The following is a 23,899-nucleotide window of genomic DNA, read 5'->3' as shown; positions in this document are numbered from 1 at the left end:
GCATTTCTAGAACCACAAAACAGCTTTCTCTTTGAAATGCTTTTGTCATTCTCTGTATCACTCACCGCGGAGTAATTCTAGGTTACGTTTCTACCTCCTTCAACTTTTGTACGTGTCCACCTTTGGTGTCCACAAGCCAAAGAGGACAAGAGCCAGGTTGAGATCTTGCACGCTCGTACGATAAACACGAGGACATTTTGCAAGGGGAATGGTTCACGTGTGGCACCTCAATTATAAAATGGGAAAATGGCTGTGAAGTCATCTGTCCAGATTCAGCAAAGCCCGATTCACAACTGCATCTCCAAACCGCGTTTCTAAAACTGTTATGTGTCCGTTCCTCTAAAGCTTGGACAGGAAGACCACACACTGTCATTATTCAGAGGCACTCAGGTGCCAGGGTATTTTTACTCAATTGAAAGTTAGGAGTTAGAAGGCGTGGACTCCGGTCCTATTTCTGTCACTCGCCGGCTAGGTAATCTTGAATCAGACCCTCTCCCCCTCATCTTCTACACTGGCAAAAAGAGAAATCTGGACTAGATGAGTTCTAATTCTCCTCTAGTTCTAAAATCATACTGGGCTTGGGCGTTTATTTACTTTGTAAACTTCATATTACCCTCATTTAGCAAGAGTTAGGGGTAGGCAAAGAAACCTACATGTATTGAGCACCCAGATCATCTTGATGAATCCTGGCCACAGCCCTCTGAAGTCGCTGTTGTCATTCAGGCTCTGAGAGTTTGAGTGATTTGTCTGACAAGTTCTGACAGCAACCAAGAGACAGTTAAGAGTTGATTCCCACAATCTCCAAATTGATCGACCCCAAAGCCAAGTCTTTTTCTCTTACTTAGTGGCCCAATCGACACCTGTTCAAAAAAAACGAACAGATGAATAAATCAGAAACACTGGCCCAGGATACACGCTGACAGTTATCTACATTGCACCTAAACGATAGTCTTGCTATCTAATGTTCTCTTTAGTATTCGTGCCAAAGTTAGAATTAAAATACTTCACACTTGTGTGACTTTTTACAAAGCATCTACATTATCTCGTGATCCTAGTACCCTTCCCGTGGAAGCACAGGCATTATTATCACCTTTATAAAAGAGAGAAAACCAAGACCTGGGAGACATTAATCAACTCTCCCTTAAACACAAGGTAGCTGGTGTGGAAATCGCATCGTAAAATGGGTAAGGCTGTGGGTTTGGAAGCTCTACAGCCTTGGGTTCAAACGCCAGTTCACCCGTGGGATAGCAGGTGCCCTGCTTACCCTTTTCTTGTCCAGGAAATGGAGCTGCAGAAGCATCTACCTCATAGGATTTTTAAGATTAAGTGAGAAAATGGGAGGCACTTAGTATTATGTCTAGTATATAGTAACAAACACTAACTCATCAATGGCAGAAGCCCCACATCCACAACAAAGTAATATGTTCTTTCTACTCCACCTCATGAACTTTCGATTCTTCCAACAATCTCCTTTGGATGAGATTTAAGACTTAGCTTTTCGCTCAATTCAGTGACACAGCTGGGTGTATGATGGCAAACGGAAGGGTGTGTACGTTAATGACCTACTCTCAGTAAAAGATGTACTTTTGAATTATTTTCTAGGAGTGGTGGTGGTTGATCTGCCTGGACCCATTCACAAACTCTTGCCCCGTCCCCAGTGTCCAATTATTGCACCTGTAAGATGGCTCTGCCGATTGGAATGCCTTCCTAATTGTGGATCAGAGTTTTCATCCAGGTAAAGGTAACCAGTCTACAGGGGGACAGAACCCAGGAGTCTAGCCTTATTAGCACCAAACGCTAAACAATTGTTTTAGCCATTCCAAGTTCACATCAGTTATTCTTCCATACCAAGTTAATTTTTTGATTGTTAATGAGAGAGCTTCAATCTCGATTAAGAATTAGGCTCTGCTTGTGGCGCCTGGGTGGCTCAGTCAGTTGAGTGCCTGACTTTGGCTCAGGTCATGATCTCACCGTCGGTGAGTTCGAGCCCCACATTGGGCTCTGTGCTGACGGCTCGGGGCCTGGAGCCTGCTTCGGATTCTGTGTCTCCCTCGCTCTCCGCCCCTCCCCTGCTCATGCTCTTTCTCTCTCTCAAAAATAAGTAAACATTAAAAAAATAAATTTAAAAAAAAAAGATCTAGGCTCTATTTTTGTTATGTTCCATAATAGAAGCTGGAGAGAAATTTTAGAACAAGGGCACCATTTTTTCTTTTTTTCACATTCGTTCACTATTAAAATACCTGGGGTTTCAAAACGTGTGCATTAATATAGTAAGTCTTATTGGTTGCGGGCATGCTGGCAGCGAATCAAAACCCCAGCCAAGTTTTGCAGTTGTAATTTTATTTTGATTTTAATGAGTATCAATTAGGACCAAAAAATAGACAGCCTGGATAAACAATGTGAGGTTGGCTTTAACAAGTAAATTAGATATTTTGCAGGAAAGGAAAGGGAGGGAAATTAAGGGAGACTCCACTTTCTTTCATCCAGCCCCCCTGCTTCTCTCCTGTGGCTATGACTGCAGGCAGCCCTGGCTTTCAGAGTGATATCTATGCTAATGTCTCCAAGAGACCCCCCCATCCGTTGAGGGATATCAAAGTTGGGAAATTTACACATCTCAGATTGCCTTCCTACATACTAATAGGATCTTATTGCCCGTGTTGGGCCTCGGCCTCACTTGCGAAGATCATTTGCCTCTGAATTCTTCGAAGGTTTGTAATCCAGAAACCCTTGAGCAATTCCCTCCTTCCCATGTTGTTCCTGAACCCTTACCTCTAAGCCCAGGTTATGTTAAGAAGAAACTCTATAATGGAAGGCATCCAGTGGTATGCTAGTAACTGCTGACAGCTCTCTAAAGAAATGTGTATATGTGTGTGTGTGTGTGTGTGTGTTTATTAAGAGTTTATTGGATCAAAAGATGCGTAGCGTAGAATTTACAAATGACAAAATATATAATACTCTGAGAGTCCGTTTTCACTCTCAGTACGTTTTCACTGATTTTTGCTGAGCTCTTGTATCCATGGCTGTTAGGAGAGGCGGTCCATTCTGGGCTCCACATTCCTGGGTGTCCGTGTTGAGTAAGCCAAATCGTATGACCTAATCATCTTCTGACACGGAGCCATTCTTGTAGTCAGTTATAGGCAATTAAGTAGGTGAAGAGGGTCCATAGTATGAATTTGGGGAGGGAGGGACTGGCTTGCATAGCCTCCAGGTGGCCTTCCTGTTGCCTTATGGCTCCGAGTAGCCAGTTTCAAGCTACCGACACGATGTCACTGAATACAGTTCAGAAAAGGTGAGTTTTACGCCATTATATAGTATTTCTATAATGCAGACACAATAGACCTGAATGACCTCGCAGGCACAGCTAATAGGCAAACATAGTAAAATCATTAAGTGACAAGGAATAGTGCTTATTGTTTTTGTTTTTGATCTAATTCAATATGATTTAATTAATATAATCAGTTGCAAGTTTACATAATTGGTAAGAATGTCCACATCTGACAATCAACAAGCAAAATACCGAGGCGCTTGGGTGGCTCAGTAGGTTAAGCGTCCGACTTCAGCTCAGGTCATGATCTCGCAGTTCACAAGTTCGAGCTCCGCGTCAGGCTCTGTGCTCACAGCTCAGAGCCTAGAACCGCTTCAGATTCTATGTCTCCCTGCTCTGTCTCTCCCTCTCTCTCAAAAATAAATAAACACTAAACACTTTTTTAATTTGAAAACAAAACATTAAAAAAAACCAAGCCAAACACTTGAAAATGTTAACTGTCATCTCTTATGAGCCAGCCCAGCACATCACTGAATACGTCTCAGCTTTGTTGCCAAGTGCCCATCCACTTCTTAGTAACACTGCAGACCTGAAGGGCTCTGAAAATCAGATAGTGAGGGAGTGTCCCAGAAACTGAAGGGACTAGCCTGCCCCTTTCCCATACAGAACATTTACCCTCTGCAAATACTTGCTATCACTCAAATCATTGTGTAGTAGATCTTGTGCAGGTGCGGGCTTCCAACCTCAATGTTTCATACGCCATTGAATCACCAAATCAGAAACTTAACTAAACAGAATCCAGATCAAAGCAGAGAAGTAATAAGCGAAGTTTCCAAACTTGGAATGCGGGAAGGAATACGCCATCGGTTCCTTAGCCTGAACTGTTCTCTAGGTTTGAGCAAACTTAGGTCCTAACCCACGGTTTCCAGGGTTTCTAGGACAAGACCAAGGACTTCCTGGCTCACTTACCTAAGTTCATCAGTTAACCTGCCCCTTATGAAACCTAATTCAAGTTCGTCTATTCACAGTCCCATGTCTATTTTGGGTTGTTTGGCTTTGAGAAACAACAAGTAAACTAGATATTCCGCAGGAAAGGGAAAGGGAACCTGGAATCCTAATTAGTGATGATCAGATAACATCCACCCATATCCCTTTTATCAAAACTCCATAAATACTGTTTTTGCATCAGATCCCTCTGGTGTCAAATACCAGGACTGCACCGGGAAACCTTCTCCTGCTGTTGATGTCTTATGAAAAAAGAAAAGAAACAGAATACAAACAAAAACACTTAAATGTCTGGTTTCCAAAATAATACTGTAGTCTCAAAAAAAAAAATAATACTGTAGTCTCTTCATAGGAATCCATAATCAAATGTCACACATATATATACATATATATATACATATATATATATATACACACACACATATGTGTATATGTGTGTAGCAATGTAACATAGGAAGTATATACGTGAAATTTTTATTCACTCACTTTTATAGATCATGTATGGTATATTTTTAAGCTAAGCTGTCTTTTCTCTCATGTGACTAAGCCAGGTCAAAGTGCATTTTTGATTATGGAAGTCTTTTTTTTTTTTTAATTTTTTTAATGTTTATTTTTGAAAGAGAGAGAGAGAGCATGAGCAGGGGAAGGGCAGAGAGAGAGGGAGACACAGAATTGGAAGCAGGCTCCAGGCTCTGAGCTGTCAGCACAGAGCCTGATGCAGGTTTCGAACTCACAGACTGCGAGATCATGACCTGAGCCGAAGTCCGACGCTCAACCGACTGAGCCACCCAGGCGCCCCAATTATGGAAGTCTTGACTGAGTGCTGAATATATGTACTCATATGTGTAGAAACATATTTTTTTAATATACGAAATTTATTGTCAAATTGGTTTCCATACAACACCCAGTGCCCATCCCAAAAGATGCCCTCTTCAATACCCATCTCCCACCCCCCATCAGCCCTCACTTTGTTCTCATTTTTTAAGAGTCTCTTACGCTTTGGCTCTCTCCCACTCTAACCTCTCTTTTTTTTTTTTTCCTTCCCCTCCCCCATGGGTTCCTATTAAGTTTCTCAGGATCCACATAAGAGTGAAAACATATGGTATCTGTCTTTCTCTGTATGGCTTATTTCACTTAACATCACAGTCTCCAGTTCCATCCACGTTGCTACAAAAGGCCAGATTTCATTCTTTCTCATTGCCACATAGTACTCCATTGTGTATATAAACCAAAATTTCTTTATCCATTCATCAGTTGATGGACATTTAGGCTTTTTCCACAATTTGGCTATTGTTGAGAGTGCTGCTACAAACACTGGGGTACAAGTGCCCCTATGCATCAGCACTCCTGTATCCCTTGGGTAAATTCCTAGCAGGGCTACTGCTGGGTCATAGGGTAGGTCTATTTTTAATTTTCTGAGGAACCTCCACACTGTTTTCCAGAGCGGCTGCACCAGTCTGCATTCCCTCCAACAGTGCAAGAGGGTTCCTGTAGAAACATATTTTAAATCACTCCAGCCAAGCTGATCCTCTAGACCAATGGTTCTCAACACATTAGGTTCACATAAAGAAGCTTTAAAAATTTTGATGCCCACCTGAAATTAACGTAACACTGTATGTTCATTATACTTGAAATTCTAAAAAACAGTGAATTAAAAAAAATTCTGATGCCCATACCAGACCTTAGTCTAATTAAATCTCTGTAGTTTTTAAAGTTTCACTATGAAGTCACATTTAAAAATGACTGCCCTGGATAATCAATGAATTTGTGTTAACAGTTTGGTGTTTGACCTCTCCCACCCTTTCTTCTATGCTCATACAATCATATACAAACACATTCTAATATATGGTTTGGGTCAATCAACAAATAGCACATTACTATGCACAGTATATCCAATACTTGCCATTTGGATCTGACAATTTGCCGTGGACGTCCCTCTAGGTCAATGCACATAGCTCTAACTCACAGAAAAATTTTGTTAGAGGCGTGGCATACTAAAAATTGTATTTTGAGACTAATAATATGGTGGTGTTATGTAGGAGGAATTGAAGAACAAAAAGGTCAAAGATCTCTTAATAGAAGTCTAACAAAATAATTCAGAAACGAGAATCAAGGTCTCCAACTAGAGAGGTGGCAATATGGATAGGAAGAAATGGACCAACGTAAGTAAGAATTATCAGGAAGAGGGGCACCTGAGTGGCTCAGATGGTTAAGCGTCTGACTCCAGCTCAGGTCATGGTCTCCAGGTCCATGAGTTCGAGCCCCAGATCGAGCTCTGTGCTGATAGCTCAGAGCCTGGAGCCTGCTTCAGATTCTGTCTCCCTCTCCCTCTGCCCCTCCCTGCTCGTACTCTGTCTCTCTCTCTCTCTCTCTCTCAAAAATAAAATAAAACATTAAAAAAAAAAAAAAACAACAAGAAAGGGAGGTGTCCAGGTGGCTCAGTTGGGTTAAGTGTCCAAATTTAGCTCAGGTCATGATCTCACTGTCTGTGGGTTCAAGCCCCACATCAGGCTCTCTGCTGATAGGTCAGAGCCTGGAGCCTGCTTCGGATTCTGGGTCTCCCTCTCTCTCTACCCCTCCTCCACTCTCATTCTCTCTCTTTCTCTTAAAAATAAATAAACATAAAAAAATTTAAAAAACAAAACAGAATTACCAGGAAGAAAGAACCGCTGTCTTTAATAAATGGTACAGGACATAGGGAAGTGGGAAAAATCAAGAGCAGTTCCAGGGCTTAAGCTTGGAAGCCTAAAAGAATAATTCAAAAGAAAAATGATTAGGAGGGCAAAGTAAATGAGGAAAAACTGATTCAATTCAATTGTATACGATCCTCACAGCCTGCCCTATGGATTTCAGACTTGCCTGGCTAGCCCCCACAATCAAGTACACCAATTCCTTGCAATAAACTTCTTTTTCTTGAAGTTTATTTATCTATTTTTTGGAGAGAGAGGTGGGGGGAGAGAGAACAAGTTGGGGAGGGGCAGAGAGGGAAAGAGAGAGAGGATCCCTAGCAGGCTCTGTGCTGCCAGCACAGAGCCCAACGTGGGGCTCAAACTCACGAACTGTGAGATCACGACCTGAGGCAAAATCAAGAGTTGGACACTTAATCAACTGAGTCACCCAGGCACCCCTGCAATAAATGTCTTACCATATACCTCCTACCAATCTGTTTCTCTGCTCAGCCCTGACGAATGCAGTGGCCTTCATTTATGCCATAAAATAGGCAGGAAAGGAGAGGGAGAAAGGAGAGAGGGAAAGAGAAAGAATGAGGAAGAGGTACTGAGAACCTGGGAAGGATGGGATTATTTGGGGACAGCCGCTGAGAGAGTCCCCAATAAATAAAACATAAGCTGTGTGTTCATCCTGTCTCCCCGTTTATACAATTACATCACTAGGGGCCAAGCCTGAATATTCCGGATTTCTTTTGAAATCTTCCATGACACCTGGCACATTGCCCCTAAATTGGAATATATTGGTTACTTCACTGATTCCTTCCTTGGAAACCTATCAATACGTTTCCTTACTTCCGTTCTTTTGACCCATCTTTTAAGAAAGGTAGTAGATGAGAGGCTTACTGAGACCAATTACATGTCTTTATGGTCACAGATCAAGGGGATCCTATGATTTTCCCCAATTGTTTCAGAACTCGGACTTAAAAAAAATAAGAGGGGGCTGTTATTTATTGAGTGTCCCATTATCCAACAATATGGTTCCTATCAACCCTGTAAGAATCCCATCTAGACTCTTGACTACCTAGTGTAAGTAGATATAACGATATAACCAAGGTGCTGCCAGATCTATCAGGGCACAATCTCCATCTGTCATTGTCTTATACATGGATAATGAAGAACTTCTTGTCTATAATTAAATAAAAATTATCATGGACACCTGCTGATCCTGCTCTCCCCACACTCTGCTGCATTTCTTCTAGTCACACTAATTCACGGGGGTGGGCATAAGACTTCAGCTAAGCAACCAACTTAATACCTCCTCTCCCAGTCCAAGAGGAGGACCTAAGACCAAAGCCAGCCAATCAGAACTCCTGGAATTGTTCACCCTTGAGGCGAGAGAGTGAAAACTCTTTTCTTTCTATACAGTGATGAGTCTTGAGCCCAGAGCTAAGGCAACCATGTACCATCCATTGAGAAAGTCTGCCTCCAAGGGGAGAGAACCGGCCAACATGTCGAGAAAATCAGACCAGGGATGGAGAAGGCCCACCCACAGTGCTGTGTCCTTGTCTGAATTGTCCCCAAGCGGCACCTAGTCCTTCCTGGTGATGTCATCCAATATAGGCGCCAAACAAAAGTATTTAAGCTAGGTCAAGTTGCCCTTCTGCGTCTTGTACCCAAAAGACTCTTAACTAATACAAATCCTAATCAAGGAGAGAATCCCAACGATTGGAGCTGCATAAATGGGATGAAATATCAAGTTCTAGCATGGAGGCAAGCTTGTAAACAGGAAGCGAATCTGGGAGCCAGGAGCCAAGGAGATCAGGAAAAGGCCAGGGATCAGCGAACAAAGCAAGTTGCGCTGGGTTTTTCGGCTATTGTTTCTTAGCTCCGAACCCACCCCTCTGGACTCTGCTTCCTGACGCCGGGCAGAGACTCGGAAACCTGCTCCTTTGCCAGCCAGATCGCTGTTGGGCTCGGTCAATACACTGCAAGGCTAGAGGAGGGACAGAGGGCTTTTTCTTCCCGTTTACTTGCTGTTTCTGTAAGCGGTGCCCAGTAAGCGTTTCATCTCAGCGGTGGCACTCAGTTCCAGGAGCAACTGGTTCGGTGTCTGGGTTTTTCACCCTCCCTTATCACAGGATCCCCCCCCAGAAATACCAGCACCAGTGTGCGGACCCCTTCTTCAGATGCCTGACTCCCAGCTCCCCAGGATCCCTAAACGGAGCTCCCGGGGCACCAGCAAGGTTAGAATGCCCTCCTCCTAGTCCGGTATCATGAGCGATGCCTCGAAGCCTGGGGACCTTACACCCCTCACTTGCCTCTTTGCAGCCCCAGGGGAACAGTGCAAGGAAGGGGGTTCTTCCCGCACGTCCTATCTCCGTGTCACCTCGGTGCTCCTTCTTTGCCTTTTCGTTCTTCCAAAAGCTGTTTAACAGATTGCTAACATTAACCCCTCTGCGTTTAATAACGCGTGTGGTTTCTGTTTTCCAGATTAAACCCCGTTTAGGGTTGTGTCCGTGAACAAAAGTGGTTCTCAGAGTGACATTAGCACAGGCTCCGGGCTCCTGGCTGTCCAGGAGTCTGGGAGGAGATCAAGTGGAATGAACATCTGACAGGAAAGGTTAGATTTCTGTGGCTCGACCCTTATTATTTGGGGGAAAATGTTCTTATTTTTCTCAACTCTTGCTATGTCTGTGTTTGAGGTGTGTGACACATATTATCTTATTTAATCTCAGCGAGTACCCGTTTTCATCACTTCCCAGACCAGGAGCCGAAAGAGGTCAAGTGGCATGCCCGCTGTGTCCCAGCTAGGAAATCGCAGAGCCGAGCTGAGCATCCAAATCAAACTTTTACCAAGATTCGCATTCTGCGCATCTGTGCAGGAGTTCCCTGCACTACAGTGATACGTCACACAGGTTGATGGGGGGGCAGCAGACAGCTGCAACAGGTAGAGGTGGTCTAACTGAAGCCCCCCGGGAACGTGGGGGGAGGAAGAAAATGGGAAGTAGGAACAATTAGAACCGTACTGGTTGAATCAGCAAGTAGAAGACTACAGCGTAATCCGATGCTCAGAAAGGAAGAAACCTCCTCGCGCTAAACGTTAGCGTCCGCCTCCCCACTGGGCAGAGTGTGCCCCGAGCACGTGGCAAACCCATGTCTCGGGCTGAGCTTCCATTCAGACCCGATCCCAGTTCGGAACCTTTCATTTCGCACATGACAGTCTGCACAAAGGTGGCCCTTTCTTGGACTTTTTGACTCTTTGGTCTCTGTGGTTCATCCATCCCTTTGGGAGTTAGACATGGTCAGCGCGGACATAAAACAGGGGCTTTGGAGCCCTAGTTCCTGGGAGGGAGAGCCATTCAACTGCTAATTACAGGATATTTAACAAGTGACTTCGTGTCGCTGCCCCTCTCCCCCCACAAAGTAAGATGCGAATAATAACCACATCATGTGTTTATTCTCCGTTACTATCGTCTAGGCACTTTGTTAATTCTTGATACGCACTGCCTCCATCTAACCCTCACAAATGTCCTATTATTATCCCTGTTCTACAAATAGGAATCAGATGCTTACAGATGGGAAGTTCAGGGTCAGAACTAGAGAGTAAGTCTGCCCCAGTCAAATGCCCATGCTCTTGGCTTCTACCCCTGAAAGAGTAACTAGCACAAGACTTGCCCTCCCTCTGTAAACTAGAAGCTAAACGAATTACCCAGAGCAACTCTTTTCAGAGATTGGACTACAGGCAGCACAGGAGTGCAATCCATGAGCGAAGGGCAATGGCCAAGCGAGTTCGATGATGCCCCATCTTTCTCTCTGGATGCAACGTGTAGGCTACTGTGCAGCATGGCAACCCACGCATAGCCCCAGGGTTTAACTGAGCTGAAGCCTCGGAAATAACAGTTCAGGTACAATAAGGAAGATGGGACTTGTAGGGAAGAGTGCAGGAAAGGAAAAAACTACGCAAAGAAAGAGATCCAGAAATCTACGTAACAGTTCCTTCAAGTCTTTGGCCAAATGCTAATCTATGAAAGTCCAGGAAGGAACTCTGTAAGGACAAAAACTGACTCACTTCCAGGGAGCTAGAAGATGAGTGACGCCCTGAGCTCACACATGCCCAGGTGTTTTCTAGTAACCATCAACCAGAATGAAGAGACCTTGTTGAATAGGCAGAGCATTAAGAAAAGACACCAGGGGACACCTGGGTCTCTCAGTTGGTTAAGCATCCGACTTGACCTCAGGTCATGATTTCACAGCTCATGGGTTTGAGCCCCACGTGAGGCTCTGTGCTGACAACTCGGAGCCTGGATCCTGCTTCAGATTCCGGGCCACCCTCTCTCTCTTCCCTTCCACAACTGCTGTCTCGCTGTCTGTCTCTCTCCCTCCCTTCCTCAAAAATAAACAAACATAGGAAGGAAGGAAGGAAGGAAGGAAGGAAGGAAGGAAGGAAGGAAGGAAGGAAGGAAGGAAGGAAGGGAGGGAGGGAGGGAGGGAGGGAGGGAGGGAGGGAGGGAGGGAAGACACCAGAAAAGTCTCACCTTGGTAGTATGGCTAAACTAGTCCCAAAATAAAGCCCCAAAGGTATCAAGTTGATCTACAAGGAATTTGATGGCCTGCCAAACTAACCTCAACATTTTTCTTTATTTTTAACCACAACATTTTGAAAGAAAGACACCAAAATTCAAATAGTCAACACATAACTTTCATAATGCCCAACTTCCAATAAAAAATTACTAGACTTGTCAAGAAGCAGCACCCGAGGAGAAACATGAGTCAATAGAAACGGACCCAGAAATGACAGAGGCAACAAAATTAGCACATGGACTCTAATACAGCTGCTCTATGATTTAAATCAGCGACTTAAAGATGGAGCAGTAAGCTTTTTCTGTAAAGGGCCACATAACAAATACGCTAAGCTTTGTGGACCGCATATGCTCTCTACAGAAAATTTTTATTTTTTTAAATAATCCTTTATAATGTAAAACCCATTCTCAGCTCATAGGTCATCAGTTGGATTTGGCCCCCAGGCCACAGCTGACTAACCCTTAATTTAGAAGAAAATATCAACAAAATGTGGAAAGAAATGGAAGATATAATACACACATTAAAAATATGGATTTTCTAGAAACGAAAACTACAATATCCAAACTGGAAAGTTTACAGGATTACAGCATATTAAAAGAAATATCAGTAAACTTGAAAGCATAGTAATAAAAACTATCTAGACTAGAGCGTAACAGGGAAAAAGGAACCGGGAATGAAATGGACAGTCCTGGTGACCTATAGAACAACCTCAAGTATCTACTACATGTGTAGTTAGAGAGAGAAAAAGCAGAGAAGTCATGGCTAAATTTTCCAAATTTGGTTTTTAAAATACAACAACTCACATCACCATCAAATTGCCAAAAAAAAAAAAAAAAAACCAGTAATAAAGAAAAAAGCTCAGAAGCATACAGAGAAAAAAAATGCACATTACATTACCAGAGCCACATAATCCCATGGACTTCTTGCCAGGAATAATGCAAGCCAGAAGACAATGCAACTATACCTTCAAAGTGCTGAGAAAAAAAAGATTTTCTTCACCTCTTCACAAATCTGCCCCTCAACGAATATAGGAATAGCCCCTGTGATGCACAGTTTCTGTAAAAACTTAATGAAATAACAGCTCTTATTAAAAAAAAAAAAAAACCTCTCTGAATAGAAATTTACATGCTATAACTTTAATTTTAATAATATAATATTGTTGTTAGTGTTACTATTCCTATCAGAAGTATTGCTGTGTAAGCATGAGGCGATTGCATTTTTTTTTATCTGTACTACAAAAGCCCAAACTTCTAGTGTGGGATTCATCCCTAGAGGATGTATTAGCTTCACCTTTCATCTCCTATCTTCCCTATAATATGTTTGCCTACTGGATGATCCCTGTTCTCTAAGCCACTGTTTTCTCACTTTCAAGGCTTTGCGCATGCTTCCAGGTATCCATTTTTCAAGACCCATCTCAGTCTTCCACTATCATCCTTCCAGAAGTAATTTCTTCATCTTATATGTTCTCACGATATAGATTTTTTTTAATGTTTATTTATTTCTGAGACAGAGAGAGACAGAGCATGAGTGGGGGAGGCGCGGAGAGAGAGGGAGACCCAGAATCTGAAACAGGCTTCAGGCTCCGAGCTGTCCACACAGAGCCCGATGCGGGGCTCGAACTCACAGACCGCGAGATCATGACCTGAGCCGAAGTCGGACGCTCAACCGACGGAGCCACCCAGGCGCCCCCGGCACGATATATGACTTACACCAGTGTTTCTCAGGTTGACTGTGTGCGTGAGTTCCCTGGAGCGGAACCTGATCTCTGCACTTTGACAAGCCCCCAGGGGCTGTCGGTGCTGCTGGGCTGAGAGGAATCCACTTTTGAGTAGCAAGGGCTTGTGTGTCTACCATCTCAGCAGCTAGAAAAATAACTGCGTAAAGAAGAAAAGTGAGGGCCTTTCCCTTTTGTCAGTACACAGCACCTAAATAAAACAGAGCTATGCAACAAGTCGATACCAGCTACAGAGAGAGGCTGAAACGAACATACACAGGTATTACCTTAGTCAATCTTCTGCTTCCTCGCAAGCCCTGATTTCTCCCTGCCGCTTATGGATACGTATTTAATCTTCAAGTGTTGGGGGGTAGGGGGGGCGGGGTAAAACCTAAAGTGTACTTTAAGTCCTCATGCCAGTGGGTCACCCACTATTCTGTAAGAGCTACAAGAGTTACGTAATATCATGAAAATTTCAGCAAGAACGATACCGCTGAGGGGTGCCAGGGTGGCTCAATGGGTTAAGCATCTGACTTCATCTGAGGTCATGATCTCACAGCTCATGGGTTCAAGCCCCATGTCGGGCTCTCTGCTGACAGCTCAGAGCCTGGAGTCTGCTTTGGATTCCGGGTCTCCCTCTGTCTCTGTCCCTCCCCTGCTCGCTCTCTCTCTCTCTCTCTCTCGCCCTCAAAATGAATAAATAAAAGTTTTAAAAAGAATGATAATGCTGATAAAATGGTCACTTATTTTGCTGAATTTTAAAATACAGATTTAGCAGGCTGCGCTTGGGTGGCGCAGTCAGTTCAGCATCCCACTCTTGACCTCGGCTCAGGTCATGATCTCACAGCTCATGAGCCCCACATCGGGTTCTGCACGGATGGCCTGGAGCCTGCTTGGGATTCTGTCTCTCCCTCTCTCTGTACCTCCCCTGCTTGTGCGCTCTCTCTCTCTCTCAAAATAAATCAACTTAAGAAATGTTTTTGCAATAGAAACAAAATGTGGATCTACTGACACTTTTTCTTTGTGCAAACACTGTAAGTACCTGTGCATCAGGAGGAAAAAAAGCAGCACACGTGTGAGATGCTCTGTGCCAAAGACAAAGATCATTCTAACTAAAAACACAAAAGTATTCCTCTCTGACTCTCATAAACTTAATGGAATCCCTGTACTTAAAAAGCCTCGGAGCCTTTTCTTTTGCCTTTCCCATCCCCCAGCCCCCTGCTCCAAAGGCTCCTGGGTAGCAGTACCCAACCCACCCTGTATCCTGTCATGTGACTGACAGAAGGGCTATCAGCACCTCGGTATTGTTCTGTACTGCAGGACCCGACATGTGTTTCCCCTTTGCAAAAATTACATCATGTCTCAGGAAGTCTCTTTCCTCCAACAGAACCAGCGGATATTCTCCGTCAAGGCTTTTGCAAATCAGAAAAGAAGATAAATTGATCCTGGGGCGGTTGATGCCTGCTGCGGAGTGTCGTTCCACAGCCCAGCCCCAAGCCATCCATCTGGGCACTGTGTCCCCAGTGTCTTGCTCCCCAGGAAAACAAACAAGACCGGGACGAGGAGCAGAGTTTGTACTTGTCTGCTATGCGATTCTTTACATAAAGTGCAATTGCTTTCTAGACTGGCCTCTACCCAGAAGCGCGCCAGATGATAGTCTGACTTCCGCTCTGACAAATGCTTTACCCTGTTGCCAAAAGAATTGGGAATTGCAAGATGCTGCAAATGCCACTTCTTTCATGATGCCTTCTCCAGTTTCTCAGAGGAAGGCTAACAAAATCTCTTGCACGGCCTAGTGCGAAAGCAAGATTATCTGTGACTCCTTTCCACCCGAAATGTATTTGCCCTTGTTCCTCAGTGTGCAACGCGTTTCCATTATCTGCGTATTAGGTAAAATCGTCTTACTCATCCCTTTTTAAAGGACCGGGGCTCCCTCCAACTCTCGCTGAGCCCCTTATATCCCAATCCTTGTTGTTTGTCAGAGGTTGTGAGTCACCAGATGCCGGAGACAGAGAGAATGTGGCTCCCTTTTGTCAACACCCAGCAGAGCACCTCAGACAGTTTCGAGCTTATTTGATAATGATGATAAGCCTAATGGTCCCTTAAATTTATATCTAACACTTACAAGTTATGAGATAGTTTCCCGCCTATGACATCACCATTCTTCATTTGTTTAGCAAATATTTATAGAGTGTCTGCTGATGACAGGCCAAGGCATTTAGAGGGGTTACGACGGTAGATAAGACAAGTACAGTTGTTGCCCTCATTTCATTTGCATTCGCTGCATGTTTCTTTAGTCCTTCTAAGATTCTGGATACTCTGTGCTGGTGATATATGTAGAGAAGTTCACAGTAGGTTTTGGGGTTTTTTTTTTCATTCTATAGATCAGAAATGGGGGCTCCAAAAGGCTACGCGACTTCCCCCGGCCCACACAGTTAGCTAAGGGTGATGTAGCAAGTACCAAGTATTGTGTCAGAGACTGACCAGAGCTCAGATAGTCAAAGACGACCCATATCAATGATAATTAGCTTCTAAGCCAAGGTAATAAGTTATACTGCCCTTGCATATTAGAAAGAACATCAGACTAGCAATCAGGATTTGGATATGGGTTCCATTTTATTATTTCCTAATGCATTCAATAAATAAGGTCAGTCGTTTCCAAACAGTGCTACTCAGAGTCCTAGGGTTCTACAGACTAGGAGTCTTTGAGGAGAGTCATAGGAGGAGAGGTTGGCTCCAAGCTTCTGTTCCAGATTTAATCGAAACACCAAAGCTTTGAGCCATTTCATACATTGAGATTCCGCATGTAACTTTGATTTCCAAAAAGAAATTTAAAAAAGAAACAATAAAAAAATCAGAAACCAATGAACTGGATCATCTTCCGGATTTTTTTTTTAATTTTGATCACCTATAATTCAGTAATCTTTTCATCCTTATTTGCTTGGAGTCTATTTCTTCTCTATTTGAGGTGGTTCACATGGGGCTCAGTATCCAACAGACTGACCCGAATGGTACATTCTAGAATCTTGCTACTCAAAATGTGGCTCATGTATCAGCAGCACTGGCACCACCTGGAACCTTGTTAGAAATACAGAATCTCAGACCCTACCGCAGAACTCCTGAGTCTGAATTTGAATTTTATCGAGTCTTCCGAGTGAGCTGGAGAACAGGTCAGAAACGCTAATCTAGAAGACACCGGAATCTCTCTTGGTTGACTTACATCACTGATCCCCCTCATGTTCTCTTCTCTAGGGTTTATAGCAGAAAGGTTAGGATGGCTGGCCACTCCCTGTCCCACCTCTTCATAGCTCCCTTGGCTGCAGGGAAAAAGTAGAATCAGCATTTGCCATTTTGCCCATATCCTAACTTACAACGTTAACAGTCACCATCTGTTAACTTAGTCTTACAAATGGTCCCCCAATACCCATGGCCATTTAGAATGTCAGGGTTATTGAAAGCAGTTCTTCTCCAGTAGAGAGCTATGGGTCCTTTGATGAGATCATCTTTCCAATCGAGTCCAATCCCGAGACCCGCTAATTCTATAATATAGACTTTCATAACAAAAAAACTCTCAGATCCTTTACAAATTGCCCCAGGCTTGTCCATGTGTTATTAAAGTTGGACTGAGTAATGAACGCTATAAATGTCCTAGGAGACAGCACTCATGCCCAGTGAGCATGACATCCCATAATAGACCTATTTGGCTTGTTACCCTGGCGCCTCTCTCCACCCTGAGCTCTGGAAACCAGAGAAAGGCAAACATCAGAATGTCAATCCAAAGGCACAGACATGAGTATAAGATGCTTTGCTTGGAGAATTTTCATAAGATCATATTTCTGGCCAGATTCCTATTACTTCTGCGTTGTAGTCGGGAGGCGATTTTTTCATTAGCATTTCTCTTCCCAGAAGGAAAACATTATCCCCCAAATAAAATTCAAGTGAACTAAATCGCTTCCAACCTCAGCATCATTTCAGGCTTGGTGTCATTTGTGGATTCAAGATTGAGTCCTATTTAATCTGCTCAAGTTCTACTCCTAATAGGAAAAATGCCAAGAAACAAAGAAAAGATGCATCCTATTTTCAGAGGCAATCACCTTCTACGTTTTAGACTGATCATAAAGCAGCTCAATTTATCAACTTCTTACAAAGTCAGCTCTTTTTGGCAAAGTCAAAGCTGACTGCACTCATTCTTTCAACAAACACTTATTGAACATCTACCATGTGCCAGGCACTGGGGCTCACCACTAGGGAGAAAACACAGGTGGTGTTGCTCTTGCAATAGAAAAAAATCGTAGCTTACCTACGAAGACAGAAATGTAAACAGCCACTAAGTCATATAATCAGTACCTTACTGGTGATTTGAATGAGATAATATGGGAATACAGACTAGTAAGCACAGATTATCCAAATATGGGTTAAGACTCTACTCTTGCTTTCAAGGAGATCTTAATCCAGTGAGAAAACAAGAAACACACACCTTAGCACTGGTAGGCAGTTCCTGCTAAAATGCAAAACGTATAATTATCCAAAATACGTTGAGGGCTAAACGTTGATGGTGACCCTACATAGTAACTGAGCACGATCGTGGCGGGCTTTGGGGAGCAGCGACAAGAGAGTGGAATGGATTTGAACGGACTGTAAAAAAAAAAAAAGGGAAGTATTTCTATTTAAATTTTATATTGAATTTTAATTGAAATATTTAAATTACATTTCTAAAGAAATTTCCATGGATTTCTAAACAGTAAGAATGGGGATGTCTGAGCAGGGAGACTGCCTTCCATAACAAAGGCATGCAGGTAGGAAGGCCTCCCATCTCCCCACCCTGAAACGACAATAAAGTTTTCAGTTCTGCTCGGAACAGAGGTTTAAAGCATAGAGTATGTTCAGTGATAAATTTGGAAAGACAGACTGGGGCCATAGTATGGAGCCTTGAACTACATACTTAGGAATATGGCGGGTTTTTTCCCATAAACAATCAAGAGCTCACATGCATTTTTGAGCAGGTAAATGAAAGGAAATTAGTAGGAAAATTAAATTTGTAGTAGTTTGTAGGATAAACTGGAGTGGGAAGCTACCAGTGAAAGAGAGGCAAATTTGGAAGTAATTGTTATAAACAGAATCCCATGCCTACCTTTAATAATCACTGATAAACCATCCTAGTAATGCAGGCAGGGGGTGGGGTGTCCATGAAAGGGAATCCACGGTCAATGGCGTCATTCCTTCTTGAGGAGTGTACTCGGTGAAAAATGTAATTGAGGACCTTGGGTTTGAACACCAGCTTTACGTCATTTTCTTCACTTAAGTTGGTCAGACCCAATGAGTAAGCATCAGGGAGGTGCCATGGGAAATCTCAGAACACAGAATGTTAGAGTAGCTGGGAGCTTAAAGGCTGTTTGGTCCAATGACATCATTTTGTGAGTGGGAGCAGAGCTGCCAGACAACAGCCAGCCGGAGTTAAAACTGGGGTCCTAGCTCCAGATCCAGTGCTCTTCCCACCACACACACCCAGCTCTTTCTTAAATAATGGCAATATGCCTCCCCTCAAAGAGCTTACATGTGTTCAAAACAAAAACCCGAAACAAAAAAACCAAACATTGTTTTCATGCAAGGAAAGTATAAAAGTGCATGCTCCTCCATACTGTGAGAAAAATGGGTTCATCTTCCTTAAAGACTGATAGAAAAATAAACGTCCTGGACATTAGGAAAATAAAATTTACTGGCAGGCTTAAAGGCTAGATAATGAAAAGCTACATTTCTCCTGGAGTTTCAGCTTCTGAAGGCATAGGTGGCCCAGGAGATAAAAGAAAGCGCTTTCCTGGAAAAAGAAAATGTTTACTGTATTTGCCTAATGCTGTTTCCTTTCTAAATGTTGCCATCCAGAAAAGCCAGACCAAATGACTTGCAATTCGAGGTCACAGTATTAAGGGTCCGATTATTCTAAATCGAATCAGTGCGATAGTTCAGAACCCTGAACGTATTCGTGGACTCTTGAGCAATTAGTCATTTTCTCTGTTGAATCCTTTATGAGAAACTAAATATATAGATATTTGGGGTACAGAAAGTAACATAACAAAATAAACATTGCTCATTAAAGCATATCAATTATAGGTCTTAGCCCCCTTTTTGGCCCGGCTCTTATAATATGCATGAACATAAGAAAAGTGAGCTGGAGGAGTCTGACTGAAAAAAAAAAATTCTATTTTTCCAAAGCTCATTAAAATATATATTATTTAGACCAGGTCTCCTACAGATCTACAGGTTTTCTACAGGTTTCTACAGATCTCAGCGTTGGTTTCTTCTTTAAAGCATTTTCCCAAACCATGGATTACATTCCATAACACACTTCAGATGATTAAAATACATTTGTTTTATAGAAAAAAATCAAACGTGAATCAAAATTATAAAATGTTACAGTGTACCGGCATGTTACCAACCTCCATTGGCTGCTTCAATCCCTACCATGATTCCTTATCAAGTGAGCCTTCCAGCCTCTACTCGAACATCACAAGAAGAAATACACTATTTTCCAAAGCCACCTACCAATTTTATGCTTTACCACCTAATAGAAGCCAAAATCTGCTATCATGTAGCTTTGCGGCTTTGAATTTTGAGATAGCAGAGACCAAATAAATCTGTTCTCTCTTCCGCATGACAATTCAAGTCAACAGACATTTTTGAATGTGTGCCAGGCATTGTGATGGGTACTAGATAATGAATCGACGAATGAGTGAATGAATGAATGCATGAGGCAGGGTCCTTGCTCTAGAGATAATTACATTGTAATGGGGAGGCAGATGTGTACTAGTATACTCCGTGTTCGGACGCATAGAAAGGGGCGCTTAATCCCGGTTTGGGAAGTTAAAGAAAGTCTTAAGGGAATTTGTAAAGACAAATAAGAGTTAGCCAAGGAAGTAATTTTCTAAAGGGAAAATTTTCAGGAAAAGTGAAACAGAAATGGGAAATAGTATGGTATATTCAAGGAACTACAAGTAGAATGCTATAAGGAAGGAATGGCACACAATGGGGTTAGGCATAGGCAAGAACCTGATAGAGACTTACCTCTATGTCATACCTAGAGGCTCTGATATGGTTTAAAAAAGAGACTAATAACATCAGATTTACCTCTTTGTTAGATCATCCTCGTGGCGGTATAGAGAAACAAGGGTAGAAGAGGCAAAACCATTTAAGAAGTTATTTCAGTTATCCAGGTGAAAAATGATGAAAACCTGAATTGAATCTGTACTAATGTGGATACAGTTCAGAAATATTTATGACATCAAATTGACACGCCCAGAAAACTGCTTTTTTTTCCTCTTTTACGGAGAGAGTGTAAGTGGGGGAGGGGCAGAAAGAGAGGGAGAATCTTAAGAAGGTTCTATGCCCAGCACGGAGCCCGATACCGGGCTTGATTTCACGACCATGAGATCATGACCACGAGATCATGCCTTGACCCAAAATCAAGAGTCAAACACTTAACTGACTGAGCTACCCAGATGCCCCTGGAAAATTAATTTGATGAAGATGGTAAAAGAGAGATGGCACTTCCAAGAGGATTCTTTGGCTTCTAACTTGAGTAACTGAATGACTGTTGGTCAGCCAATTGCTGGTACACCAAGTTGGAGGTGTCAGGGTGAGGTGAAGATGTGGATTTGTTGATGTCAGTTTAAAACGCCAGTTAAGACGAATGGTTAGTAATTGGATACAAGTCAACTCAGAGGAAAGACCGAGTTGGAGAAATAAACCCAGCATCTCAACGAATAATATGAGCTTAAGACTATATCGATCATCCAGTTACAGAACAGAACCAGGTACAGAAAGGAGAAGCATAAACACAGAACGTAGGGGAACAGTAACATTTCAGAAAATTTCCAATAGCTGGAGATAGACATGGAGTTCCTCCTGGGTCTTCTCTTTCCTACAAGAAACATTCACAGATCTTTGTGTCTTCTATTCAGTTGCCTCCAAATACTTCATTTTGCCAATTTCCTTCCTAAAATAGGACATTCTCAATGGACACGAATCCAAGAATTGGAAACTGGCCAAAGCTAAAAATATCTCCATTCTGGATGGCACGAAAGCCATAGATGGCAAACAATTCAGCAGAAGTGTCTTCCTACTTCCATACCATAGATTTGTCACTCGAAACAGCTGCCCATCCAGGAACTGTATTTGCTAGTCTCCCCTGCTAATGAAATATGAGGGGAAATGACCTATGATGACTCTGGGCCAAGGTTTTTATGAATCAGACGTCCCCTCTCTACTCTCTTTCCTCTTCTTCAAGCTAGATGCAAATGACATTGAGGCCAAAGCTTAGAGAGTTGCTGAGTTCACCAGATGGAAGGACCCCAGGATGTGGGTCTCCATGTGGAGGGAAGTAACACAAGACACAGAATATCTGACTTGGACAGTTAGTTAACTGAGCAAGAATTGAATTTCAATGATATTATACCACTGAGATTTAGGGACCTATTTTTTTTACAGTAGCTCCTACCATAACACCATACACCTTTTGCAATAGCATAAGAAACCACTAATTTTGAAAGGAGGGACATCGTATCAATGAGTCGTCATTTAAAATTCCACACCTTTATTGGGGAGCCTGGGTGGCTCAGTTGGTTGAGCAGCTGATTTCGGCTCAGGTCATGATCTCGCGGTTTGTGCGTTCGAGCCCCGCGTCGGGCTCTGTGCTGACAGCTCAGAGCCTGGAGCCTGCTTCAGATTCTGTGTCTCCCTCTCTCTCTGCCCCGCTCCCCCAACTCACACTCTGTCTCTCTCTCTCCTCCAAAAATAAATAAACATTAAAAAAAATTGTTTTAATTCCACATTTTCATAAACGAAGATTTTCGGGGTGCCTGGGTGGCTCAGTCGGTTAAGCGCCCGACTTCAGCTCAGGTCATGATCTCACAGTTCGTGGGTTCGAGCCCCGCGTCAGCTTTGTGCTGCCAGCTCAGAGACTGGAGCCTGCTTCAGATTCTGTGTCTCCCCCTCTCTCTCTCTGCCCCTCCCCTGCTCATTCTCTGTCTCTCTCTCTCTCAAAAATAAACACTAAAAAAATATTTATAAATGAAGATTTTCTCCATTCTGTAATTATGCATTAATTTCTTTGACCCAACTGCAGCACCTCACATTTACCCCTATTACATTTCATCTTTTTAGATTTTAGCTGATCTCTGGATATTTTAGTTATCTGTTTGGAATTCAATTCTTTTCATTCAGTGTATAAACTATCAACTTTCAACTCTCCAGCATCTACAACCTTGACCAAGGTTTCCATCTTCAAGCCATTAATACAAAAATAATTGAAAAGCTGGGCCTGGACCAACATTTCCAGAAATATCCTCATAATAACATTCCTTGTGAGCTCTCTATGGACCCTTCCTAAGTCTGGCAACACTTCCTCTAATTGGAGCATACTTAGCATCATCCACTTCAACTACTGCTTTGAGTTTTGCAGGACTTGAAGATAAGAAGAGTCAAAAAAAAGGATTACAATCAAAGGGAGTCTATTCTCCTTTCCAGGTCTTCTAGCCCAAGCTCTTCACCGGTTCCAAATCACCCCTTTGGATGCAGTGACATCCTAACTGGCCTCTCTGTTGATCTCTCCCCACTCCCATTTATCCTAGACTTGTCTCTCACAGGTCTTTTCCTTTAAAACCAAGCTGCTGTCACTCTCCCGCTAAAGATGTCCAATGCCTTCCCATTAAATCCAAACCCCTTCGTTTCCTGAACAAAGATCTTTCTGACATGGACCCCCACTATCTACTCAGCCTTCTTTTCCTCCCCGCCATTGTAAACTTCTTGTCATTCACTGAACATGTTGGGTCCTTCAAAACGCTCATGCCTCGTAAATGTTCTTCTCTGACGTTTCTGCTCCTGTCCTACCCAACCCCCCCCACCCCCCACCACCAAGGGAAGAATTAACTGCCCTCTCCTCTTTGTTTTCATATTTACTCTGCTCAACTTCATTGTTTACAGGCCTTCTTCCTCTGATAGCCGGTGAGCATGTTGAGAACAGGGTTGTGGCTTTCACCCGTGTTTCCCCAGCTCCTACCGCAGCGTATGCTTCACAGTTGGTGCGCACAAAATATTCATTGAAATAATGAGTGATGAGAAGGAAGTACAAATGGCGGATGAATGGGAAAGGTGGCGAGAGGTAAAAGACACTGCTCTGATATGGAAGCAAAAAGTTCAAATTGCCGGGGTGCCTGGGTGGCTCAGTCGGTAAGCCTCCGACTTCGGCTCAGGTCATGATCTCGCGGTCCGTGAGTTCGAGCCCCGCACTGGGCTCTATGCTGACCGCTCAGAGCCTTGAACCTGTTTCAGATTCTGGGTCTCCCTCTCTCTCTGACCCTCCCCCGTTCATGCTCTGTCTCTCTCTGTCTCAAAAATAAATAAACGTTAAAAATTTAGGAAAAAAAAAAAAAAAGTTCAAATTGTCAATGTTTACACAGTGTTAGGGTGCACAACACCACATGGATGTTTCCCCTATCACCATGTAACCTTAGAACCAGCAAATTTGGGGTGACTATGTGGCTCAGTTCCTTAAGCATCTGACACTTGGTTTCGGCTCAGATCACGATTTCACTGTCCCTGGGATCGAGCCCCCCATTGGGTTCCATGCTGATAGCTCAGAGCCTGCTTGGGATTTTCTCTCTCCGTCTCTCT

The 23,899-nt window shown here is 43.1% G+C and overlaps 1 long non-coding RNA gene across 1 annotated transcript; it reads right to left on the bottom strand.

Annotated features, from left to right (window-relative positions):
• Window positions 1-15,831: 15,831 nt before the first annotated feature.
• LOC147576906 (uncharacterized) lies at window positions 15,832-22,204 on the bottom strand. Its single transcript, XR_015241258.1, has 2 exons — window positions 18,366-22,204; window positions 15,832-17,869 (listed from the first exon to the last, which is right to left on the bottom strand). It is a non-coding gene; the product is annotated as an uncharacterized LOC147576906 (long non-coding RNA).
• Between the last annotated feature and the right edge of the window lie 1,695 nt (window positions 22,205-23,899).

This window comes from Puma concolor, chromosome D1 (genome assembly GCF_028749965.1).
Source record: "Puma concolor isolate L17-30 chromosome D1, mPumCon1.1.hap2, whole genome shotgun sequence".
Classification (NCBI taxonomy): Eukaryota; Metazoa; Chordata; class Mammalia; order Carnivora; family Felidae; genus Puma; species Puma concolor.
This window is presented reverse-complemented; position numbering and strand designations above follow the sequence as displayed.